The sequence below is a fragment of the Camellia sinensis genome, chromosome 5, assembly GCF_055761805.1.
Source record: "Camellia sinensis isolate YWXY chromosome 5, ASM5576180v1, whole genome shotgun sequence".
NCBI classification, from domain to species: Eukaryota; Viridiplantae; Streptophyta; class Magnoliopsida; order Ericales; family Theaceae; genus Camellia; species Camellia sinensis.
In genome coordinates, this window is record NC_138965.1 from 142,472,898 (window position 1) to 142,495,359 (window position 22,462).

The following is a 22,462-nucleotide window of genomic DNA, read 5'->3' on the forward strand; positions in this document are numbered from 1 at the left end:
CCGGTCGGTGATGAAGGAGATGTGCTCCCGGTCAGATGGGTGCATCATAATTTGGTTGTACCCAGAGAAGGCATCCATGAAGCTGAGCATTTGATGGTCGGTTGTGGCGTCAACAAGCAAATCGGTGCGAGGAATGAGATAACTGTCTTTGGGGCAAGCTCGATTAAGGTCGGAGTAGTCGACATAAAGTCGCCATTTACCGTTGTTTTTACGAACCAGGACCACATTTGACAGCCATCTGGGGTAGTCCACATTTTTGATAAACTGTGCCTCAAGGAGCTTATCTACTTCATAAGCGATAAGAGTATTGTGCTTTGGGTGAAAGATGCGCTGCTTCTGGCGGAAGGGTCAGAAATGAGGCTCAATGCTGAGACAATAGGTGATGAATGAGGGGTCAATACCCGGCATGTCGGAGTGGGTCCAGGCAAATACGTCGTTGTGCTCAATCAGGAGGGCAGTAAAGTCAGCCTTGGCCTGAGAGGATAGTTGGTTGCCGATCTTGGCAGTTTTTGTCGGGTTGGTGAGATCGATGGGGACCTCGATAAGCTCTTCCACAGGTTCCCCTCTGACCAGCTCATCCTCGTCCCTAACATCGAGCCCTTCAATGATCATAACCTCCTTTAGCTTGACCTCTTTAAATGAAGCGACGTAACATTCCCTGGCCACGGTTTGCTCGCCCCTCACTGTGCTGACCCCAAGGTCGGTGGGAAATTTGATGGCAAGATAGAAAGTGGATGTAATAGCTTGGAAAGCATTTAGGGCGGTGCGGCCGAGGATGATGTTGTAAGTAGAGGGACAGTCGACGACGAGGAAGGTGAGCAACTTTGTGGTCTGCCGTGGTATTCTCTGATTCTGATGGGAAGAACGATGGAGCCGATGGAGGTCACCTGATCTCCAGTAAAACCGACCAAAGGGGTTTGGAGAGGGGACAGACTTTCTTCCCTGACCTTGAGCTGGCGAAAGGCATTTAGGAAAATGATGTCTGAAGAACAGTCATTATCGACAAGAACCCATCTGACTTTGTAATTGGAGAGGAGGGCAGAGATGATGAGGGGGTCGTCATGGGGGTAACGGATGCCTGTGCAGTCAGCCTCCGTAAAGGTGATGGGCTCCATCCACTACTTGGACTGTTTGGAAGGGCAGTCTAATGTGGCAACTTCTTTGTTTGAGCCTTGCCTTATTTTTCTGAGTTCTGCCCGCTGAGCCGAGCGGGATGGTCCTTCACAAGCAATCCCGCCAGCAATAACTCAGATCTCTCCAACAGGGGGGGCGGGGTTACCTTGTGCCCGGGGTTGTTGTGGAGGGCGATCATGATCATAGTTTGGATGTGCGGGTTGTCGAGGAGGGGTGCGCCGGCAGTTGTTTCTAATGGGTTCAGTCCTTTGCCTCTGCTGAGGGCGGGCTTCCGTGAACCGACTGAGATGTCCCTGACGTATCAAGCCCTCGACCTGGTCTTTGAGGTTAATACACTCCTCCGTATTATGGCCGTGGTCCTGATAAAAGCGGCAGTATTTGGACTGGTCTCGCCGGTTGGAAGGAGACCGTGATGGTTGGGGCCATTTTAGGGGATAATCTCATTGAATCTGGTTCAAGACTTGTTCCATGGGGGAGTTGAGGGGGGTGTACCGTTCGAATCGGCTGGGAGGTCAGGCTGACGCCGACCGGTTGGCTCGTGGTGGTCGATCGGTATACTGGGGTGTTTAGTGAGTGTACTGGGTGTTTCTGGTTTCTGAGTCCTTTCTCTTCTCTCTGGGGGTCGGGTTTTTGGCTGTAGGATCTTGTCGGGCAGCTAGGGAATCTTCGGCGTTCATGTATTTTTGGGCCTTGGAAAGTAGGGTTGCCATGGAGGTCGGGGGGTTTTTGGAGAGAGAAAAAAGGAAATTAGATGATCGTAGACCGGCCATGAAAGCCGTGAGAATGACATTGTCATCGTTTTCTACCACCTGTAAGGCCTCTGTGTTGAAGCGGGTGACAAAGCTGTGCAGCGACTCTCCCTCTGTTTGACGGATGTTAAGGAGCTGAGTTGCCGGACGCCGTTGGCGCTGGGCACCAATGAAGTGGCTGAGGAAAGAGTCACTCAGGTGCTGAAAGGTAGAGACAGAGTCCGTCGGTAGCTGACTAAACCACAGTCGGGCTAAACCCTTAAGTGTTACAGGGAAAGCCCGACACATGATTTCATCAGGGAATGCATGGAGGATCATGAGGGTCCTGTAGGTCTCTAAGTGATCGACTGGGTCCGTTGTACCATCGAAAGAGTCAATCGAGGGCATTTTAAACTTAGGAGGTAGAGGTTTGTCCCTGATGGAGGCAACAAATAGTGAGTTAGCTGTGGTAGATGGTTTATGATGTATGTTCTGCATGACTCCTTGGAGTTGGAGCTCATGGCTCGGAGTTTCGCGTCCCAGAGTGGAACGTTGTCACTGCCAGAATGCAGCGGGGGCTGGACACTACAGGCCTCTCCCTCGGGTGTGGGTGCCTGGACCGATAAAGGTGGGGCCCGGGGTGACAGGTTTATATCTGGCGGAGGGGGTCGCAAGCCTTCCAAGTTGGGTGGATTGGGCTGTTGGATAGTGTGGCTCGGGGCTCGTTCTTGGTTGGGTAGGATATCTGGAGGTGGTAGAGGAGGCATAGGAAGGTTTCTTTGGAGTAGAGTAATAATCAGGGCTTGGTTTTGCTCGGCCAGGCGGTTAATGTTGTTGGTGAGCTCGGTGAAATACTGTAGTGGGTTGTTTGGATTGGGAGGGACGGCATGGTGGTCAGCAACATTGTGGTGAGAAGCCATGGATCTAGTTGTGACCATCCACCTTCGCAGGTGGTAGGATGGGGTTATTGGGAAGGGGTCTCCCGCGACAATGAGCACAACTGGCGCGCGGAGCAAGAGGTTTCTTATAGACGGTGCCAACTGATGATACAGCGTGTTCCAGATGGAACGGGTCGGACTGATCCACGCTTCCCAAACCAGTGTCTAAGGTACCAAGCCCACAGAGGAACCTGCACAAGAGTTCAACGGGGAACGGGGAGTCTCCCAGCGAACCCTTCGACGAGCAAGTTTGAAAGAGAGATGGATTGTAGAGATAGATTTGAGATAGAAAGCTTAACCTTCTTCTTGTCTTCGACAACTGCTTATATTCTCTGGTAATCATTTTGTTGTTCCTTCCGACCTGGTATCTTGGCCGAAAGTTTATGCTCTAGCTTGCCTTGTTCATGGTGAGGCTGTTCTGTCTCGACGGGGAGAGGTTATCGCAATAAATGCTGTAAGGGGTTTCATTAATGGCTGATGTGCAGTGTAATAACTTTGCAGGATCTTTGTCTGCTTATGTGGCTTGTCCTTCACTTGCCATGTGTCTAGGTGTCATTGGTTCTTGATGCCATGTTGAGCTCCAGCAATGCTGGGCTTTAGTATTTGAATTATGCATTGGGTCCTAAATGGTGGGCTATACCTTTTATGGGCTTAGCCATGTCACATCTCATTATGTCTTGTACACAATTTGAAATAGCCTCCAATATGGTGGGGTCTACCACATTTGAAGCCCTTTTATCCTTCCAATTTTTCCATGTCTGCAAGAATGAAAGTTGAAGGGGAAAAAATATAATTTACTATATATATATATATATATATATATATATATGAAAAATGATATAGTTACAAAACATGTATGCATAATTTATGACAACAATAATGTGGCTGTTGTATTTTTTATAATGTTATCTTGATAAGTATTTTTCTTTAAAGTGATAAAAGAAAAACTTGTCACATCATGCTTTGTCATTGTGTAGCTTAAGCTTTTAAGACAATTAGTAACTTAACAATCTTTCAATAATTAAGTCTTTTGTTTTGAAGTGATAAAATCAAAACTTGTCTTATCATTCTATCTAGATTGGGTCTAGATCCTTTGCTTTAAAGTGACAAAATCACTCAATTTTTATGCATAATAATGTGGTTTTCTTTTGTCCTTTTATTTCAAGTTAAAAAACTTACCATTGTCGCTAATAATTTAAAAATTGGCACAATCACATCATTCTGAATAAATTTTTTTTATATAAAATTATGTTTGTGGATCATTTTTCACTCACACACACACACATATATATGTATATATATCCTTATTCATACTTACATAGGTTAGAAGGTACTCCGCATTCTCCGCTTTTTGAAAATGATTGTTCTTCTGTCCACTTATGATTTTTAGAACTAATACTCCAAAGCTAAAAACATCTGATTTAACTGAGAATTGCCCATACATTATGTACTCTGGTGGCATATAACCACTGCAATTGCAAAATCATATAGGTGAATTATTTCATCTTAGAAGTTAAAGATAGTAATTTTTTCAAGGTTTTATCTCAACTTACTCACAATTATTTGATTATGCTTTAATGTTTTTGTTTTTCAAAATTCTCACATGATCCAACAGCTTTGAGTGAATTGAAACAAAGGACCATATAGGTTTTGGGACAGAGGATCTCTAACCTTCAACACAAGGTTTTTATGTTTTTCACTTTTAATGTTTCTAATCAATTACTTTGTATATACACAAACCATTTGGCTTTTCCATTTTTTAAATTGAAGAACAGATGGTAAGAATTTGTAGGACTTTTATGTTACTTTCATTTCATGGTAGAAAATGTACATGTAAAAATGGAACAGATATTGTTTGTTAATTTTTTTTGATCCACAAAGAAAACTTTTGTTAACTTGAAATAATGCTTACGTCAAGAAAAATGGATTAAGGAATAGAACTCCATTTGATACTTCATTTGATTAAGAAACAATTTGATGTAGTGTATGCCCACACAATTCTTAGACCAAATAGATGGGCAAATAAGGCCAAGGCAAAAAACATTGGTAGAAATCAAATGGCCCGGACTCAAAATTGCATGAAATTTGGTGGATTGATAGAAAATGTCATTTTGGTCATGATTCATTGACCCTAGTAAATTTTAGTTGAATTCTATTGTTCAGGCTGTCAATCTTGACATTTTGTTATTTTTGGAAAGACTTGCTACTCTAATTACTCCTAGCGTAGAACTCAGAATCTTATTTTGTCGAATATGCTATTATTGTAGCAGTATATATTAGTATTTTCTTTATTTTATTTCAATATTTTTATTTTTGATAATTTTCGTTATCTTTCCTTATTTAAGTATTGCTCATTACGAAACTATCAATTCTAATTGTTTCCTACTAGGTTAGGTTTGCTTGTACTTATAATTCATTAATGTAAACCTTACAGTTTTTTGAGAATTAATCAGTATGTTTGGTTTTAGTTTTTTGAATTCAGTTTTTTAGAAATTGAGTTTTTTATTTTTCATATTTGTTTGTTTTTAGTGAATATTTTTAAAATTTTAAGCATTTTTTTTAGATGCACTTTACTTAGATGTATCTAAATAGTAAAAAATTTGTGAAAAAATGTTTTAAAAAATTAATAAATACACAAAAATATAAGAAATGTATTGAATTTTTGTATTTCTTTTTTGTATTTTTGGTATTTATTTTTTAAAGATTTTTTTCACAAATGTTATACTTTTTAAGTGTATTTATGTTAGGTGTGTCTAAAAATTAAAAAAAAAATTGCTTAAAATATTTAAAAAATTCAGTGAAAACAAAAGAAATACAGAAAACGAAAAAGTAGAATTTTTTGAAAAGTAAATTCTGAAAATTGAAACCAAATAGAATATAATTTTGAGTTTTATACATTTCTTTTTTTATAACCTTGGGTATTATTTGAGAATCAACTATTGTTGAACCTTTATTTTCGGTATTTCTTGCGAATCAACGAATCTAAAGAAGAATCTTACTTCCGGTATTGGGTTTTCAGTCAACGGATTCTAAGATCATTACTATTTTGCTTTTCTTGTTACATCACAATTACTGGTTAAGTTTAATTTTATTTGATACTTGCTTTGGAGAAGGTAATACTTAGGAGTTGTTTAGGATGAGCTAAATAAGTGTACTTTTTGTCTTTTTACGAAAAGATGTGCAGAAAAGTAGAGAGGTGATGTGATGAAAAAAAGATAAAAAGATGGATTATTTTAAGGATGCCAAACTTGGCCTTACTAGGTTCCGACAAATTTGTTTGTATTCCCTTGAGTTTCATCAAGCACAAAAAGCCTTGCCATTCCAAAATCTGAAATTTTAGGGTTCATATTTTCATCTAATAAAATATTGCTAGCTTTCAAATCACGATGAATGATCTGAAGTCGAGAATCTTCATGAAGATAAAGAAGTCCCCTAGCGACGCCTCCTATGATTTTGTGGTGCATATCCCAATCCAAATATGCTTGTTTGTTTGGATATACATAAAATGGCTAATTCTCAAAGCTCTACTAAATCATAAACTGGTCTACAAATAGTAATGTGCAACATGAATTTTAGTTCTATGCTCTATTTTAGAAAATTAAGTTTGAGATGATTCATTCTTAAGTGGTCATAAATGTATGAAATATAGTTATATGTCTTCCATTCTATGCATGTAGGTCGATGTGTATTCAGAATTAAGTCAATGAAGACAACAAGGTTTTTATTGGAAGTATAGAATGATATGAAACGAAAATTTGGTGACGCAATTATGATTTTTTTTAATAAAAAAAATCATTCATTGTGAAAAAGAGCTTTATAACAGTTAAACTAATTGTATCAACTGTGAACTGGTCATGAATTGATTGTAAACATCGATATGTATTGGAAATCGGCTCAAACGATTTTCCTTCTCATCAATATGCTAGTATTGGGAGGTCAAAAACCAATACGTATTGGCCGATATTTAAAACTATGAAAGATAACAACATAGAGAGCTATCTTACCAAATAGGGAATGATCAAGACTTCCATTGGGCATAAACTCATACATGAGAAGTCTTTCTGTTCCTTCCATGCAGAAACCTAAAATCCTTGGCAAATTTTCCTATGTTGAAGTTTGGCCACCAACAAACTTCCTTCTTAAATTCCACTTCACCTTGTCCAGAATTTTTGGATAGCCTCTTTGTTAAGCATAATGCTCAGGATGAGGCTCAAGCTAACTCTGCAACAGCTGCACCAGCAGCACTAAAGCTCTGCAACAGCTTATAGTAGTCCAGCTCAGCTCAAGGTTGCAAGTTGCTATTTTAATAGTTAGTTTGTTAGAACTAGAGTTAGATTGCAGTTATGGTTAGGTTAGGAGGTTAGAAGGTAGTTAACAAATAGTTGTTTCTCTATAAATACAAGTTATGTAATTCTATCTTGCATTGAATAAAAAGTGTCACATAGCTTGTTTATCAGGAGGAAGAGTAACTAAAGACCAAGTACCTTGGTTTTGAAGAGCTTGATATTCATCTAACATAGCAGCTTGCCAAGCTGGAGACTGAGCAGCTGCTTGATAATTCTGTGGCTCAGTAGAATCGGCAGATTCTGTAGAAGCAAGAAGACAAAGGGAAGAAGAGGAAGCAACATGATTCTTACTCTTGGACCTAGTGATCATAGGATGAGGAGGAGGATGAGAAGAAGAGATTGGAGGAAGATCAATGTAGAGAGATGAAATAGGCAATTGAGAAGAAGGAGGAGCAGACAGAAGTGATGAAGGGGCTACAGATGAAGGAGAAGCTGATGGAGACAAAGAAGGAACAGCCGCAGAAATAGGAAGAGTTGCTGCAGACAGAGTAGGTGTGGCTGTTGCAGATATAGAAGAAGCCTCTGCAGCCAGAGGAGATATGACTGTAGATTTAGGAGGAAGTGATGTCCAGAAAAAATTAATTAAAGAAGGAAGAGTAGGAACAGAGGAGGAGATAGATGAAGGAAAGCTAGAGGAAGATTGTTTAAAAGGAAAAAGAGATTCATCAAACACAACATGTCTAGACACATAGATCTTCTGAGTAAGAGGGTCAAGACATCTATAGCCCTTAGTAGATGGTTGATAGCCAAGAAAGATGCAGGGAATAGATTTTGGTTGGAGCTTATGAGAAGAATAAGGCTTTAACCAAGGATAACACTTACAACCAAAAACTCTTAAGAACTGATAATCTGGTTTGTGATGAAAAAGAACTTCAAATGGTGTATGATTTTGCAACTTAAGAGTAGGTAATCTATTGATCAAGAAGACTGCAGTAGCAAGAGCATCAAACCAGTAAATCAATGGCATGGAAGAATGATGCATAAGAGTGATAGTGGTTTCAATTAAATGTCTGTGTTTTCTTTCTGCAACACCATTTTGAGCAGGTGTATGAGGACATGTTAATTGATGAACAATACCTTTTTGTTTAAGAAAGTTTTGAAAAGAAAGACTAAGGTATTCTCCCCCATTATCACTTCTTAAAATTTGAAGATGAGTAGTAAATTGAGTTTCAACAAAGGCCTTAAATTCCAGAAATTTTGAAAAAACTTCACTTTTATAATGAAGAGGAAAAATCCAAGTGAACTTACTACAATCATCAATGAAGAGTACATAGTATTTATAACCAAAGTAAGAGGCTGAAAAGGGGCCCCAAACATCTGTGTGAATAAGGGCTAAAGGCTTGTTAACAGTAGAGTTAGACAAGCAAAAAGGTAATCTATGACTTTTTTGCCACACAGCAGGATTCACACAGAGCAGAGTTATTATTGGAATTATGTACAGAAGATGAATGCATGAATTTATTGTGTGCTAAAACATGCTGAAATTTTTGAGAAGAAGGATGACCTAGCCGGAAATGCCAGTTGGATACAGCAGACTGCTTTGAACAGTTAGATGCAGCAGATTGCTTAGTACAGGAGAAGCATGCTGGTGAAGAAGAAGATGCAGAAGATGATGAACCATAATAGTTGTTTCTTTATAAATACAAGTTCTATAATTCTATCTTGCATTGAATAAAAAGTGTCACATTCTCTTTATGGTATCAGAGCCTTCAAGCTCTTGCGAGCAGAAATCCTTTGAGATATTGCTATGGCTTCTTCAAACCCTACACCTTCAAGTTCTTCTTTACCTGCAAATCTTACACTCTTAATTTCAAACCTGAATGCTTTTGTGCCTACGAAACTTGATTCAACCAATTATATTGTCTGGAAAAGTCAGATTCATAACATCTTGAAAGCTACAAAGCTTCTTGGATTTGTTGATGGTACTATCATATGTCCATCCTCTATTGTGATTGACTCAAACAATCAAGAAGTTCTGAATCCAGATTACACACAGTGGATCACTATTGATTCACATCTGTTGAGTTGCATCACAGCTACATTGTCTTCGTCTCTTTACACTTATGTTATTCATTGTCAGACTAGCCATGAAGTCTGGTCTGTTCTTGCCAAAAGGTTTACCTCTCTTTCGAGATCTCATATTCATCAGTTGAAAAATAAACTCAGTCGTATTGTTAAAAAAGGTTCAACAATGGAAGACTACTTGAATCAATTCAAGTCCATTTCAGATCAGCTTGCTCTAGCTTCAGCACCAGTTGATGATGAGGATCTGGTGCTCTTAGTTCTTAATGGTTTGCCAGATGAATACAATGCTTTCAAGACAACCATTAGAGCTCGATCTGATCCTATTTCCATGGAAGATTTGTCTTCGTTACTGTGTTCAGAGTCTATTCATATTGAGTCTTCCCTGAAACAGACTCATACAGCTGAAATTCCATTTGCTTATTCTGTAACAAGAGGAAACTATAAAGGAGGTAACAGAGGAGGTCATCGCGTTTCTTTTCGAGGCCGAGGTTCCTCTCCTAGAGGTTTAGAAGTTTTCAGAAGTTCAGAAGGTTCCAGAGGTTCAGAGAGTAGTGGTCGGTTCCGAGGCAGTTCACAGCATGGTAGTCCTCTCAGAGGTAGTGGTCAATATCACAGAGGTCGGCCCAACTTTAATCCTAATAATGCTGTGGTTTGTCAGATCTGTGGAAAGCTGAACCATACTGCACTAGACTGCTGGTACAGAATGGATTCATCTTTTCAGAATAGTTCACAGAATAGTCCACATCAAACCTCCTTTATTCAAACCAGTCCCACAGCCTATATTGCTTCTGCCTCACCTTCATCTGTAGCATCCACACCTGCATCCTCTTCAAACTAGTTTCTTGACTCTGGTGCAACCAGTCATATGACTAATGATCTTGCTAATTTCTCCTCTTATCATCCCTATTCTGGACAAGATCAAGTTGCTGTCGGTGATGGCTCCACTCTACCTATCACTCACACTGGTAAGGGTCTTCTTCCCACACCTACATTTCCTTTTCAACTTCACAATCTCCTTTATGTTCCTTCTATCTCCTCCAACTTACTTTCCATTCATCAACTAACTAAGGACAACAATTGTACTGTTACTTTTGATTCTCATTCTTTTCTGATTCAGGACAAGGCTACTCAGAAAGTGCTGCATAGAGGATCTTATGCTCATGGCCTCTATCCCCTTTCTTCATCATCTTCTGCATCTTCTTCTTCACCAGCCTGCTTCTCCTGTACTAAGCAATCTGCTGCATCTAACTGTTCAAAGCAGTCTGCTGTATCCAACTGGCATTTCCGGCTGGGTCATCCTTCTTCTCAAAAATTTCAGCATGTTTTAGCACACAATAAATTCATGCATTCATCTTCTGTACATAATTCCAATAATAACTCTGCTCTGTGTGAATCCTGCTGTGTGGCAAAAAGTCATAGATTACCTTTTTGCTTGTCTAACTCTACTGTTAACAAGCCTTTAGCCCTTATTCACACAGATGTTTGGGGCCCCTTTTCAGCCTCTTACTCTGGTTATAAATACTATGTACTCTTCATTGATGATTGTAGTAAGTTCACTTGGATTTTTCCTCTTCATTATAAAAGTGAAGTTTTTTCAAAATTTCTGGAATTTAAGGCCTTTGTTGAAACTCAATTTACTACTCATCTTCAAATTTTAAGAAGTGATAATGGGGGAGAATACCTTAGTCTTCCTTTTCAAAACTTTCTTAAACAAAAAGGTATTGTTCATCAATTAACATGTCCTCATACACCTGCTCAAAATGGTGTTGCAGAAAGAAAACACAGACATTTAATTGAAACCACTATCACTCTTATGCATCATTCTTCCATGCCATTGATTTACTGGTTTGATGCTCTTGCTACTGCAGTCTTCTTGATCAATAGATTACCTACTCTTAAGTTGCAAAATCATACACCATTTGAAGTTCTTTTTCATCACAAACCAGATTATCAGTTCTTAAGAGTTTTTGGTTGTAAGTGTTATCCTTGGTTAAAGCCTTATTCTTCTCATAAGCTCCAACCAAAATCTATTCCCTGCATCTTTCTTGGCTATCAACCATCTACTAAGGGCTATAGATGTCTTGACCCTCTTACTCAGAAGATCTATGTGTCTAGACATGTTGTGTTTGATGAATCTTTTTTTTCCTTTTAAACAATCTTCCTCTAGCTTTCCTTCATCTATCTCCTCCTCTGTTCCTACTCTTCCTTCTTTAATTAATTTTTTCTGGACATCACTTCCTCCTAAATCTACAGTCATATCTCCTCTGGCTGCAGAGGCTTCTTCTATATCTGCAACAGCCACACCTACTCTGTCTGCAGCAACTCTTCCTATTTCTGCGGCTGTTCCTTCTTTGTCTCCATCAGCTTCTCCTTCATCTGTAGCCCCTTCATCACTTCTGTCTGCTCCTCCTTCTTCTCAATTGCCTATTTCATCTCTCTACATTGATCTTCCTCCAATCTCTTCTTCTCATCCTCCTCCTCATCCTATGATCACTAGGTCCAAGAGTAAGAATCATGTTGCTTCCTCTTCTTCCCTTTGTCTTCTTGCTTCTACAGAATCTGCCGATTCTACTGAGCCACAGAATTATCAAGCAGCTGCTCAGTCTCCAGCTTGGCAAGCTGCTATGTTAGATGAATATCAAGCTCTTCAAAACCAAGGTACTTGGTCTTTAGTTACTCTTCCTCCTGATAAACAAGCTATTGGCTGCAAGTGGGTATTTAGGCTCAAGAAAAACTCAGATGGTTCTATTGCAAGACACAAAGCTAGACTTGTTGCTAAAGGCTTTCTTCAAACTGAGGGTGTAGACTATCATGAAACATTTAGTCCTGTAGCTAAACAACCTACCATCAGAGTTCTCTTATGTCTAGCCCTTCAGATTTCAATACCTTCAGGGCAAACTTCAGGTGTTTCCCACTTCTCTCAGTTTGCGGGGGACTGTTAAGCATAATGCTCAGGATGAGGCTCAAGCTAACTCTGCAACAGCTGCACCGGCAGCACTAAAGCTCTGCAACAGCGTATAGTAGTCCAGCTCAGCTCAAGGTTGCAAGTTGCTATGTTAGATGAATATCAAGCTCTTCAAAACCAAGGTACTTGGTCTTTAGTTACTCTTCCTCCTGATAAACAAGCTATTGGCTGCAAGTGGGTATCTAGGCTCAAGAAAAACTCAGATGGTTCTATTGCAAGACACAAAGCTAGACTTGTTGCTAAAGGCTTTCTTCAAACTGAGGGTGTAGACTATCATGAAACATTTAGTCCTGTAGCTAAACAACCTACCATCAGAGTTCTCTTATGTCTAGCCCTTCATTTTCATTGGCCTATTAAGCAACTTGACATTTCAAATGCCTTTCTTCATGGCATTCTTGAAGAGGAAGTTTATATGCATCAACCTCAAGGTTTTATTGATGCTAAACATCCATCCCTTGTTTGTAAATTGCACAAGGCCCTCTATGGCTTAAAACAAGCTCCTCGAGCTTGGTTCTCCACTTTCTCTTCTTTTCTTCTTTCTCATGATTTTGTTCCTAGTCATTGTGACTCCTCTTTGTTTGTCAAACACACCTCTACTTCCATTACTGTTCTACTTGTTTATGTAGATGACATCCTTCTTACTGGGAGTGATCCTCTCTATATCTCTACTCTTGTTCAACATATGCACTCAGTTTTTTCCATGAAAGAGTTGGGTTTACTCAACTATTTTCTTGGTATCTCTGTTACTTCTTCTCCTTCAGGTTACATTTTGTCTCAGCCAAAATATGCTTCTGAAATTCTTGCAAAGGCAGGCATGAGTGATTGTAAACCATATTCTTCTCCCATGGCTACTAAGGGTGTTCTTCCTGAGATGGACTCTTCTTTTTCTCACCCTAGTCTTTATAGAAGCCTCGTGGGTGCTCTCCAATATCTTACACTTACCAGACCTGATCTCAGCTTTACAGTTAATTATTTGTGTCAATTTTTACAAAACCCTTTGAATAGTCATTTTTCTGCTGTTAAACGGCTCCTCAGATATCTCAAGGGTACCTTAAGTCATGGCTTGCATTTCACCTCTGGTCCTCTTGTTCTCAATGCATTTTCAGACTCTGATTGGGCTGGCAGTGCTCTTGATCGACGATCCACCACAGGTTACTGTGTGTTTCTTGGTCCCAATCTCATCTCTTGGTGTCCTAAAAAGCAACCAACAATTTCCCGATCTTCATCTGAGGCAGAATATCGTGCTTTAGCTCAGGTATCTGCTGAGTTGAGTTGGCTTGGCATGCTTCTAGCTGAACTTCATGTCTCTGTGGCTGTTCCTAACTTATGGTGTGATAACTTGTCTGCAATTGCCTTGGCTCACAATCCAGTCTTCCATGCTAGAACTAAGCATATTGAAGTCGATTATCATTTTGTTCGTGAGAAAGTTGCTGCCAAGAAACTTGCTATTTGTCATATTGCGTCCACTGACCAAATTGCCGATATTCTCACAAAGCCTCTCTCAGTTTCCAGATTTCAATACCTTCAGGGCAAACTTCAGGTGTTTCCCACTTCTCTCAGTTTGCGGGGGACTGTTAAGCATAATGCTCAGGATGAGGCTCAAGCTAACTCTGCAACAGCTGCACCAGCAGCACTAAAGCTCTGCAACAGCTTATAGTAGTCCAGCTCAGCTCAAGGTTGCAAGTTGCTATTTTAATAGTTAGTTTGTTAGAACTAGAGTTAGATTGCAGTTATGGTTAGGTTAGGAGGTTAGAAGGTAGTTAACAAATAGTTGTTTCTCTATAAATACAAGTTCTGTAATTCTATCTTGCATTGAATAAAAAGTGTCACATTCTCTTTACTCTTCACAGCTATATCTTGTCCATTTGGAAGTGTACCCTATAATTACATTCAAATATATATATGTATTCTCTCAATAGACTCAAATCTGTAATTTGGCACAACTTAATTGAAATTTTTTTATGAGAATATTCTTTTAGCATGTAAACAGGCCCAAATCCACCTTGTCCAAGCGTGTTACTATCAGAGAAGTTGTCTCTAGCACTAAAATAGTATTGTAAGGATTCTACGGCACTGATTTCATCCGTAACTTCACAAAAAAATAAAAATAAAAAAAAATATGAACTTAAAAATGACAACAAATTTGGATTTATAAACTTTCATTTTATTAGCAGTAATGTTTTTGTCTATCTTGTAGGTCTTGTCAACATGTCTATGTACTTCGTTTTTCTTGAGAAGTAAATTTATGTAATAAAGAATTTATCTACTGGTCCTTTTTTCGACCAAGCTCCATGGTGTCGGACTTGTCTGACCTACCGTTAGCTTTCTAGAGAGTGATGAAATAATATATTTCAACGTTACCTGAGTAAATCCTGTACTATTAGGCCCAAGTTATTAGAGATGAGCACAATAATGTATCTAGCCACCTATTTAGGTTGTATTTAGATCATAAACTTGACTACAGACTTGTACAGTGAAAAGAAAAAGAAAGAAGGAAGTAATTAAAAATGTAAACTAATTTTTTGACACTTTCTTACTCCTACAAATTTATAATTCAAACACAATCTTAATATAGTAATTTGGAATTGCTAACACGAGGTGTGTATTAGCTGAAAATTTTTAAATGGTACGCATTCCCCTTAAAAAGGTGAGTACTCTATCCTCATATTTATAAAGTTTTGTGATTGTAATTATGAATTATGCATGCTTTATTATGCATCCTAATTATAAAGATTTGGGATCTTAGTTATGAATAATAGAGATGGCAATTAGGGGGTCCATGGCACTGGGACTGACCCGGCCTCAACCCGAATCCAATTAAATTATACTACACGCTCCTTGATTCGAATCTGAATGGTGAATGGTATGAACCTTCGAAATCTGAGCGCCTTGTCTCGGGACCTCTTAACTTTCTCCTCTTGGCCTGGTTTTTGGACGATGCCTTGCTGCCTTTGCCTAGAGGGAGACAGAGGCCTGTAGGCCACTTTTTATAGCCGTAGGCTACCTTTCCCTCTTGTAGGCCACTTGTAGTGGCCCGTAGACTAGTTTTCGGGGCTTCCGGCTGAGTGCCTTTCCTTGCGGACTATTGTCTTTTTTCCTTTTGGTTTGTTTTTGAACTAAACCTTGTTACCCTTTGCCTGGAGGGTCGAACAGGGGTGTAGACCAGTTTTCCCCCCTGTATACCACTTTTTATGGTCGGTCAGCTAGGGTGGGTGGTCGGTCTACCAGACTAAGTGGTCTGCAGCCTGTCACCACCTTCTCCTCTCTTTGTAGACCCCTTTTTTCTCCCCGGTCAGCCAGTTTTCTCCCCTGTAGACCACTTTTTGTGGTCGGTCGACCACCCTAAGTGGTCTACGGCCTTTTTTCTGCTTATGCAGATATTTTTGGTGCTAGCTGTGCCAGCTGGTGGCCACTGAATGCATCGTGTATGGAGGGATTTAAACAAGTTTAAGCTTGTAGTTGCATTGTTCTATAAGAGGGGAGCTCTCTCTCCCTTTCCAGGGGTTCTAAGATTTTGGAGTCAAAAAATTTCACTCTCTCTAGCGTTCTCTCTCTCTCTCTCTCTCTCTCTCTCTATATATATATATATATATATATATATATATATATATATATATATATATATTGTGTTACATTGTGCTCAAAAGTGAGTGTTCTTCACATTTTTGCCTACAAGCACCTAGTCAAACACCACTACTTTTGAGCTGAGATTCTTGAAGGTTTGTTTGGAGCTTAAAAAGCTAGTTTTGGCTCCGAAAAGCTGCTGGTTTTGTTGTTCTTCAAGGGTAAGCCATATTCTCTTTAGAGCTTTGCTTTAGTTGCTTACTTAGCCATCTTTGCATGCTTCTTTTGGCTTAGCTTTCAACTCTAAAAACTTTTGTTTTGAAGTGTTTGAAAAAGTTGTTTAAGGCCTTGTTTGAGTTACGGGTGTCTCTCACTCTTTTATGCCTTATTTGCTTTGCTTTGTGCTACCTTTTAAAGCCCTTGAAACTATCTCCTTTTGGTCTTCCTATCACTAAATTCCAGAGAAATTCCAGTGGTAGAAATGTGGTTTTAAGGTCCCAAATGGGTAGGGGTTGTCCCCCCCTCTTCTCTTGTTTGCTTGTGTTGATGGCCCATCAAAAGAGCATGTGTTTCTACTTCTTTGTGGCTTTGTTTAGGCTCGCTTTGGTAACTTTTCAGACCTGCCTTAACTCTGTTTTTGGCTGTCATGGTCACCTCTTGCATGCTTATTGCACTTGTAGTGTAATCCTACTTGTAGCCTTACAAAGTAGCATGTCTTTGTGCCTCGAATTTGCTTAGTTCAAGCATGTTTCTAGCCATTATTTTCCATGTCATAACTCTAATTTTGGTTGGTGGAGTCACCCCTAGCTTGGTTTTGGCACTTGTAGTGCAATCTTGCCCATTAGCCTAGTGTACTCGGTGTTTTGGCCTTTCATGCTAGCTTGTCTTGGCTATACTCCATGCATGTTTTGGCATTATTTTGAAATGCTTTAGGACTGTTTTGAGTCATCGTGATCCTTTGGGGCTTGCTCTGTATAGCTATGGTGTAAATGGCTTCATTAGTCTTGAGTTTTGAGGCTCGTAGCATGCTATATTTGTGATGTATGCATGATATGGCATCATTTGGAATGTAATTTCAGAGCTTATGTCTTTGCTATACTCCCATATTTATTACTCTTTCATTGCCCTTGAGGGTTATGCATTATGCCTTGTTTGTGAGCCAATGAATAAACATGCTTTCCTTCCCTTTTGAGCCTATGTTTTAGCATGCTTTCGGCCTTGATTTAGCATGCCTCAACTCTGTTTTGAGTAGTTTGGGTCATATGGGATTTGTTATGCATGGTTGTAGTGCAATAGCTTTGACTAGCCTAATGATTCAAGGTCCTTAGGATGCTATGCTTGTGTTGTTTGGATGGTTTGACATCATTTCTTACATGATTTCAGAGCATATTTCATTGTCACACTCTCACATTTTTCACTCATTCAATGTGTTTGAGAGTTGTGTCTTCATGCCTTGTTTGTGAGCCAATGTGTAAGCATGCTTGTATAAGCTTTTGGACTCCATTTTCAGCATGTTTTGGCCTTTATTTTGGCATGGTGGAGCTCTGTCCAGAGCTGGTTTAGTTGTTTAAGCTTTGTATTGCATGCCTTTTGTATGACGCTCTTTACTAGCTTTGATGTTCTTGGCCTCCGAACATGTCTTGCATGCATTGCTTACATGATAGAACCTTGTGCATGCCACATTAACATTGATAGACAAGCATGTTGTTTGCATGTATGTTGCATTGCATCGTGTTTGGGTCAGGTGTTAACCCAAACATGAGAAATGAGGGGCGTTTCATACTTGAAGTGATGCAATACGCCTCATTTCTCGGTCGCCGACCCTCTTTATCAAGCAGGATAGAGGTGGAGGCCCTTATGTGTTATTTGTGCATTCATTGACATTGACTTGTGCAAACTTGGCTTCTCGGATCATCGTGCATTGCGATGCTCGGTTGGTGGCCCGAGAGTCGAGTACCGCGCTCCCTTGAGCTTGAGAAATGATAAGGAGGGTGGTTGTGCACACATATCTTGCAAATACACTGCTATGCCCCTTCTTGTTCTCTGTTGTAGCAAAACTGGAGTTTGGCAAATTTTCTAGTCGGTCGACCAGTAAGGGTGGTCGACCAACCAGTTTTTCTGGTCTACAACCAATTTTTCTGGTCTACAGCCCCCTTTTCTGGTCTACAACCAATTTCAGAACATGAAACTTCATGTTTCGGATCATCTACCATGTATATCATCAAGAAAACAAGACTAAAACTTGCAATATAGTTAATGGACAAGATTGTTTGGATACCCTCAAGTTATGATAACAAATTTCTGAGCTCACTAAAGTTAAGCACATTTTTTCAGGATACATATGTGGTCCAGTGGGAGATTGTTAGATAATGTCTCAATGGGACCACATAATTAAATGTGGTGTTATCATTTATAAGAAGCCTACAATTTAAGTGATTCAATTTAGTTAATAGGCTTAAGGGTATATGTGTTATGGACCTAATGTGTAGATACTAGTTGTATAATTTCTATTTCTTGGTTTTCAAAACTGAAAGGTTATGGTCCCTATTCCTTCCCAAGGTGAAAAAAAATAAGAATACTGTTTTGTTTTTCTAAATCCTCTCAAGGAGAAACATAAGGCACCAAAGGGAAAGGATTAGAAGGCTCTAACAAAGTCAATATTAAGGTTTTATTGACAATCAGACACTTCCGTTTAACCATTCATCAATGGATTCAGGTATGTCATTTTGTCTTGATTTCTTGATAATACACATGGTAAATGATCCAAAGTGTAAGGTTTATGTTCTGAAATTTATGTTTACAAGTGGTATCAGAGCGGTTATATCATGTGTATTATCAGAATAGATATGCTTTTATTCATCCTATTTAGTTTCCTGGAATCAGATTCTGTTTTTTGTATTTTTGTTAGCATGAATGGTGTATCTAAGAGACGAAATCGGACTCTTAAGGATATGGTAAGAAGTATGATCAGTCATTGTACTTTACCAGAGTCCCTCTGGGGTGAGGCTCTAAAGACAGCAACTTATATCTTAAATCGGGTGCCAACTAAAGCAGTTGTAAAAACACCTTATGAGCTTTGGGTTGGGCGAAAGCCTAGTCTAAAACATTTGCATGTGTGGGGGTGTCCTCCTGAGGCGAGGCCTTATAAACCTCATGAACGAAAATTGGACTCTAAAACCATTAGCAGCTACTTTATTGGCTATGCCGAACGATCACGGGGTTACAAGTTTTATGATCCCACAAATAGGTCAATATTTGAGACGGGAATTGCAACATTTTTTGAGAATGTTGAGTTTGGGGGGAGAAATCCAGTTAGAGACATTGTCTTTGAGGAGGAAGCAGGAGTAATCCCACTTCCTACTACTACTTTTGACCAATCACAGGTTCCTATACCTGTCATTGCTCGAGAAGTAATTTCGGATCCTCAACCAGACAATGTTGTTCAAGATAATATAGTTCAAACCCCCATTCAAGATGAGGTAATTGTTCCTGAGGAACAAACTCTACAACCTCAACCTCAAGAATCTGTGCCATTAAGGCGATCCACTAGAGAAAGGAGATTTGCATTTTCAGATGATTATATTGTATATCTCCAGGAACATGAGGTAGAAAATGGAATGTCGAAAGATGATCCAATCAACTTTCGTCAAGCCATGGAAAGTTCAAACTCTCATAAGTGGATAGAAGCCATGAATGAAGAATATAAGTCTATGCAAGACAATAAAGTTTGGGAACTTGTCTCATTACCAGTTGGTGCGAAGCCCGTAGGTTGTAAATGGATATTTAAAACCAAAAGGGATTCAAATGGTAACATGGAGAGGTATAAGGCACGTCTTGTAGCCAAAGGCTTTACTCAAAAAGAAGGAATTGACTTTAGAGAAACTTTCTCTCCAGTTTCTTCGAAAGATTCTTTTAGGACAATTATGGCGCTTGTTGCATATTTTGATCTTGAGTTGCATCAGATGGATGTCAAAACAGCTTTTCTTAATGGTGACATTAAAGAAACAATTTATATGGAGCAGCCAGAAAACTTTGTGTCAGGAGACCCAAAGAATATGGTTTGCAAATTGACTAAATCCATCTATGGACTCAAACAAGCTTCTCGTCAGTGGTACTTCAAATTTCATCAAATTCTCACTTCGTATGGTTTTGAAACTAATGTTGTTGATGAATGTGTGTATCACAAGTTCAGTGGGAGTTTGTATTTATATTACTGCTTTATGTCAGCCTTAAGTTTTATCTATGTGCAGAGTGGACAGATTTTCATAGAGCACATTGGGACAAACTCCATGATAGCGGATCCACTTACGAAGGGACTACCACCCAAGGTCTTTCATGAGCACACTGCTCAGATGGGTGTTGTTCTATTTGAGAACATTCTGGTTTAGTGGGAGCTTGTATTTATATTACTGCTTTATGTCAGCCTTGAGTTTTATCTATGTAATTAGATTAATTTCTGCAGAAATGAAATATTCAGTTTATTACGCTCTGTTACGTATTGTGAAGTATTGATCTCAATAAAGTTAAGTAGGACCAGTTGGAAATAGGCATGTATGGATCACATCACATGTAATTTCCATGCTACGCATCCATGATTGATCTATGTCATTTAGTTGTATTAGTATATGTGACCATTGGTGGGTCGAGTTACGATTGATGTAACGAAGACCGCTTTGATCCTATATTAATATAGTTAATGGACAAGATTGTTTGGATACCCTCAAGTTATGATAACAAATTTCTGAGCTCACTAAAGTTAAGCACATTTTTCAGGATACATATGTGGTCCAGTGGGAGATTGTTAGATAATGTCTCAATGGGACCACATAATTAAATGTGGTGTTATCATTTATAAGAAGCCTACAATTTAAGTGATTCAATTTAGTTAATAGGCTTAAGGGTATATGTGTTATGGACCTAATGTGTAGATACTAGTTGTATAATTTCTATTTCTATGAGGGGCAGAAATAGAAATTAAAACATATTGGTTAAAGTTGGTTTTCATTCCTTTTGAACTTCCACAACCTTTCAGTTTTGAAAACCAATTACAACCTTTAAAAGGTTATGATCCCTATTCCTTCCCAAGGTGAAAAAATAAGAATACTGTTTTGTTTTTCTAAATCCTCTCAAGGAGAAACATAAGGCACCAAAGGGAAAGGATTAGAAGGCTCTAACAAAGTCAATATTAAGGTTTTATTGACAATCAGACGCTTCCGTTTAACCGTTCATCAATGGATTCAGGTATGTCATTTTGTCTTGATTTCTTGATAATACACATGGTAAATGATCCAAAGTGTAAGGTTTATGTTCTGAAATTTATGTTAACACAAGATTCATTTATAAATTGGTCCGGCCTCATAGTGAGAAGATTAAATCTACACTCTACATTTGAAATTTTGAGTAAATTTCTGATTTTTCTTTCTGGGTTTATAGACTTTCGGGATTGTGAGAGAGAGAGTAGTTGTTGTCCTAAAATTATTATTATCTCTCCTAACACGAATTTTATAGCACACAATAAACAATTCTAAGATACAACTCAAATAACTATCCATCCTCCTCATGTCTGCAGACATCAGATGGTTAATAATGAAGTGTCTATCACTACAACATATTAAGATTTTAGGGACATAAATTACTTTTCAAGGTTGAAATATTTTTATTGTCAAAAGTGTCATTGTTATATTTTTAACGATGAAATTGAATATTTAGTGATAGATTATTATCATTTGGGACCCATTTTTTTGTCTAAAAAAATGCACATTTTTTACCAAATAATTTTTGTTCCTAAAAGTACATTTATTTGACTTTTTAGGATGAGATTTTAGTGACTATCCTCACGACGATGAGAATTGATCTATAAATATTTTTTGCAACAAAGTTTTACTTTTAGAGATAAAAAATTTGTTCCCAAACTCTTATTTGTTATAGTAAAATGTCTATAGTTAAATTTGTCTATCATAGATAAATAAATAAATAAGAAAGAAAATAAAGATTGTGGGAATGGAGAAGTTATTTGATGGGTCAAGAATTCCACATGAACAGTGTGTATGATTAATGGGAACCATACATAAAAAAAAAAAAAAAGAAGAAGAAGAAGAAGAAGAAGAAGAAGAAAAAAGAAGTCACAATAGATAGAGGAATTTTAATAATTTTATTAATGTATTATTAATTCAAAAAAATAGCCACAATATACTTTAAAATTTCATTGATTTAACATCTCACATCAATATAATGACGTGATATATATCTTCAACCTATTGAAATTTGAATATGTTATGGTCTGTAAGGGAGGAAATATAAGATACGTGGCTTTTTTATTGGCGCACATACTTTCGTTTGCCATCAGGGATATCAAAAGAAAAGACCCTTCTATCTAAAAAAGAAAAAAAGAAAAAGAAAAAGAAAAGGAGTCCCTATAACTTTTGGGGTTACAACTATTCATTAAAGTTTTTTGAAATTAAAATAGGACAATTTTCACCGGTAATTCTTATACTTTACCATTTGTATTATTTAAATTTTTATAGTTTTATTTGATTCAATTTTAATCATTAATTTTAGATTTTACATTAATTTGGTTCAATTGATAATATCGTTAAGATTTTTTACAGAAAATTTTCATTGAATTAGTTACGGTTAAGTCACTAAATTGATAAAGTTCACAATTTAACTCCTAAAATCGTCATATATACCACTCATATGCGCATTTGCTATAAAAAAAAAAAAAGCAAAAAGAAAAACAAAGAGCTAACAATTGTATTCAAT

The 22,462-nt window shown here is 38.2% G+C and overlaps 1 pseudogene; it reads right to left on the bottom strand.

The window, feature by feature from the left end:
- Positions 1–22,462, bottom strand: part of LOC114279779 (cysteine-rich receptor-like protein kinase 44) — a 59,016-nt pseudogene that overhangs the window by 36,135 nt on the left and 419 nt on the right.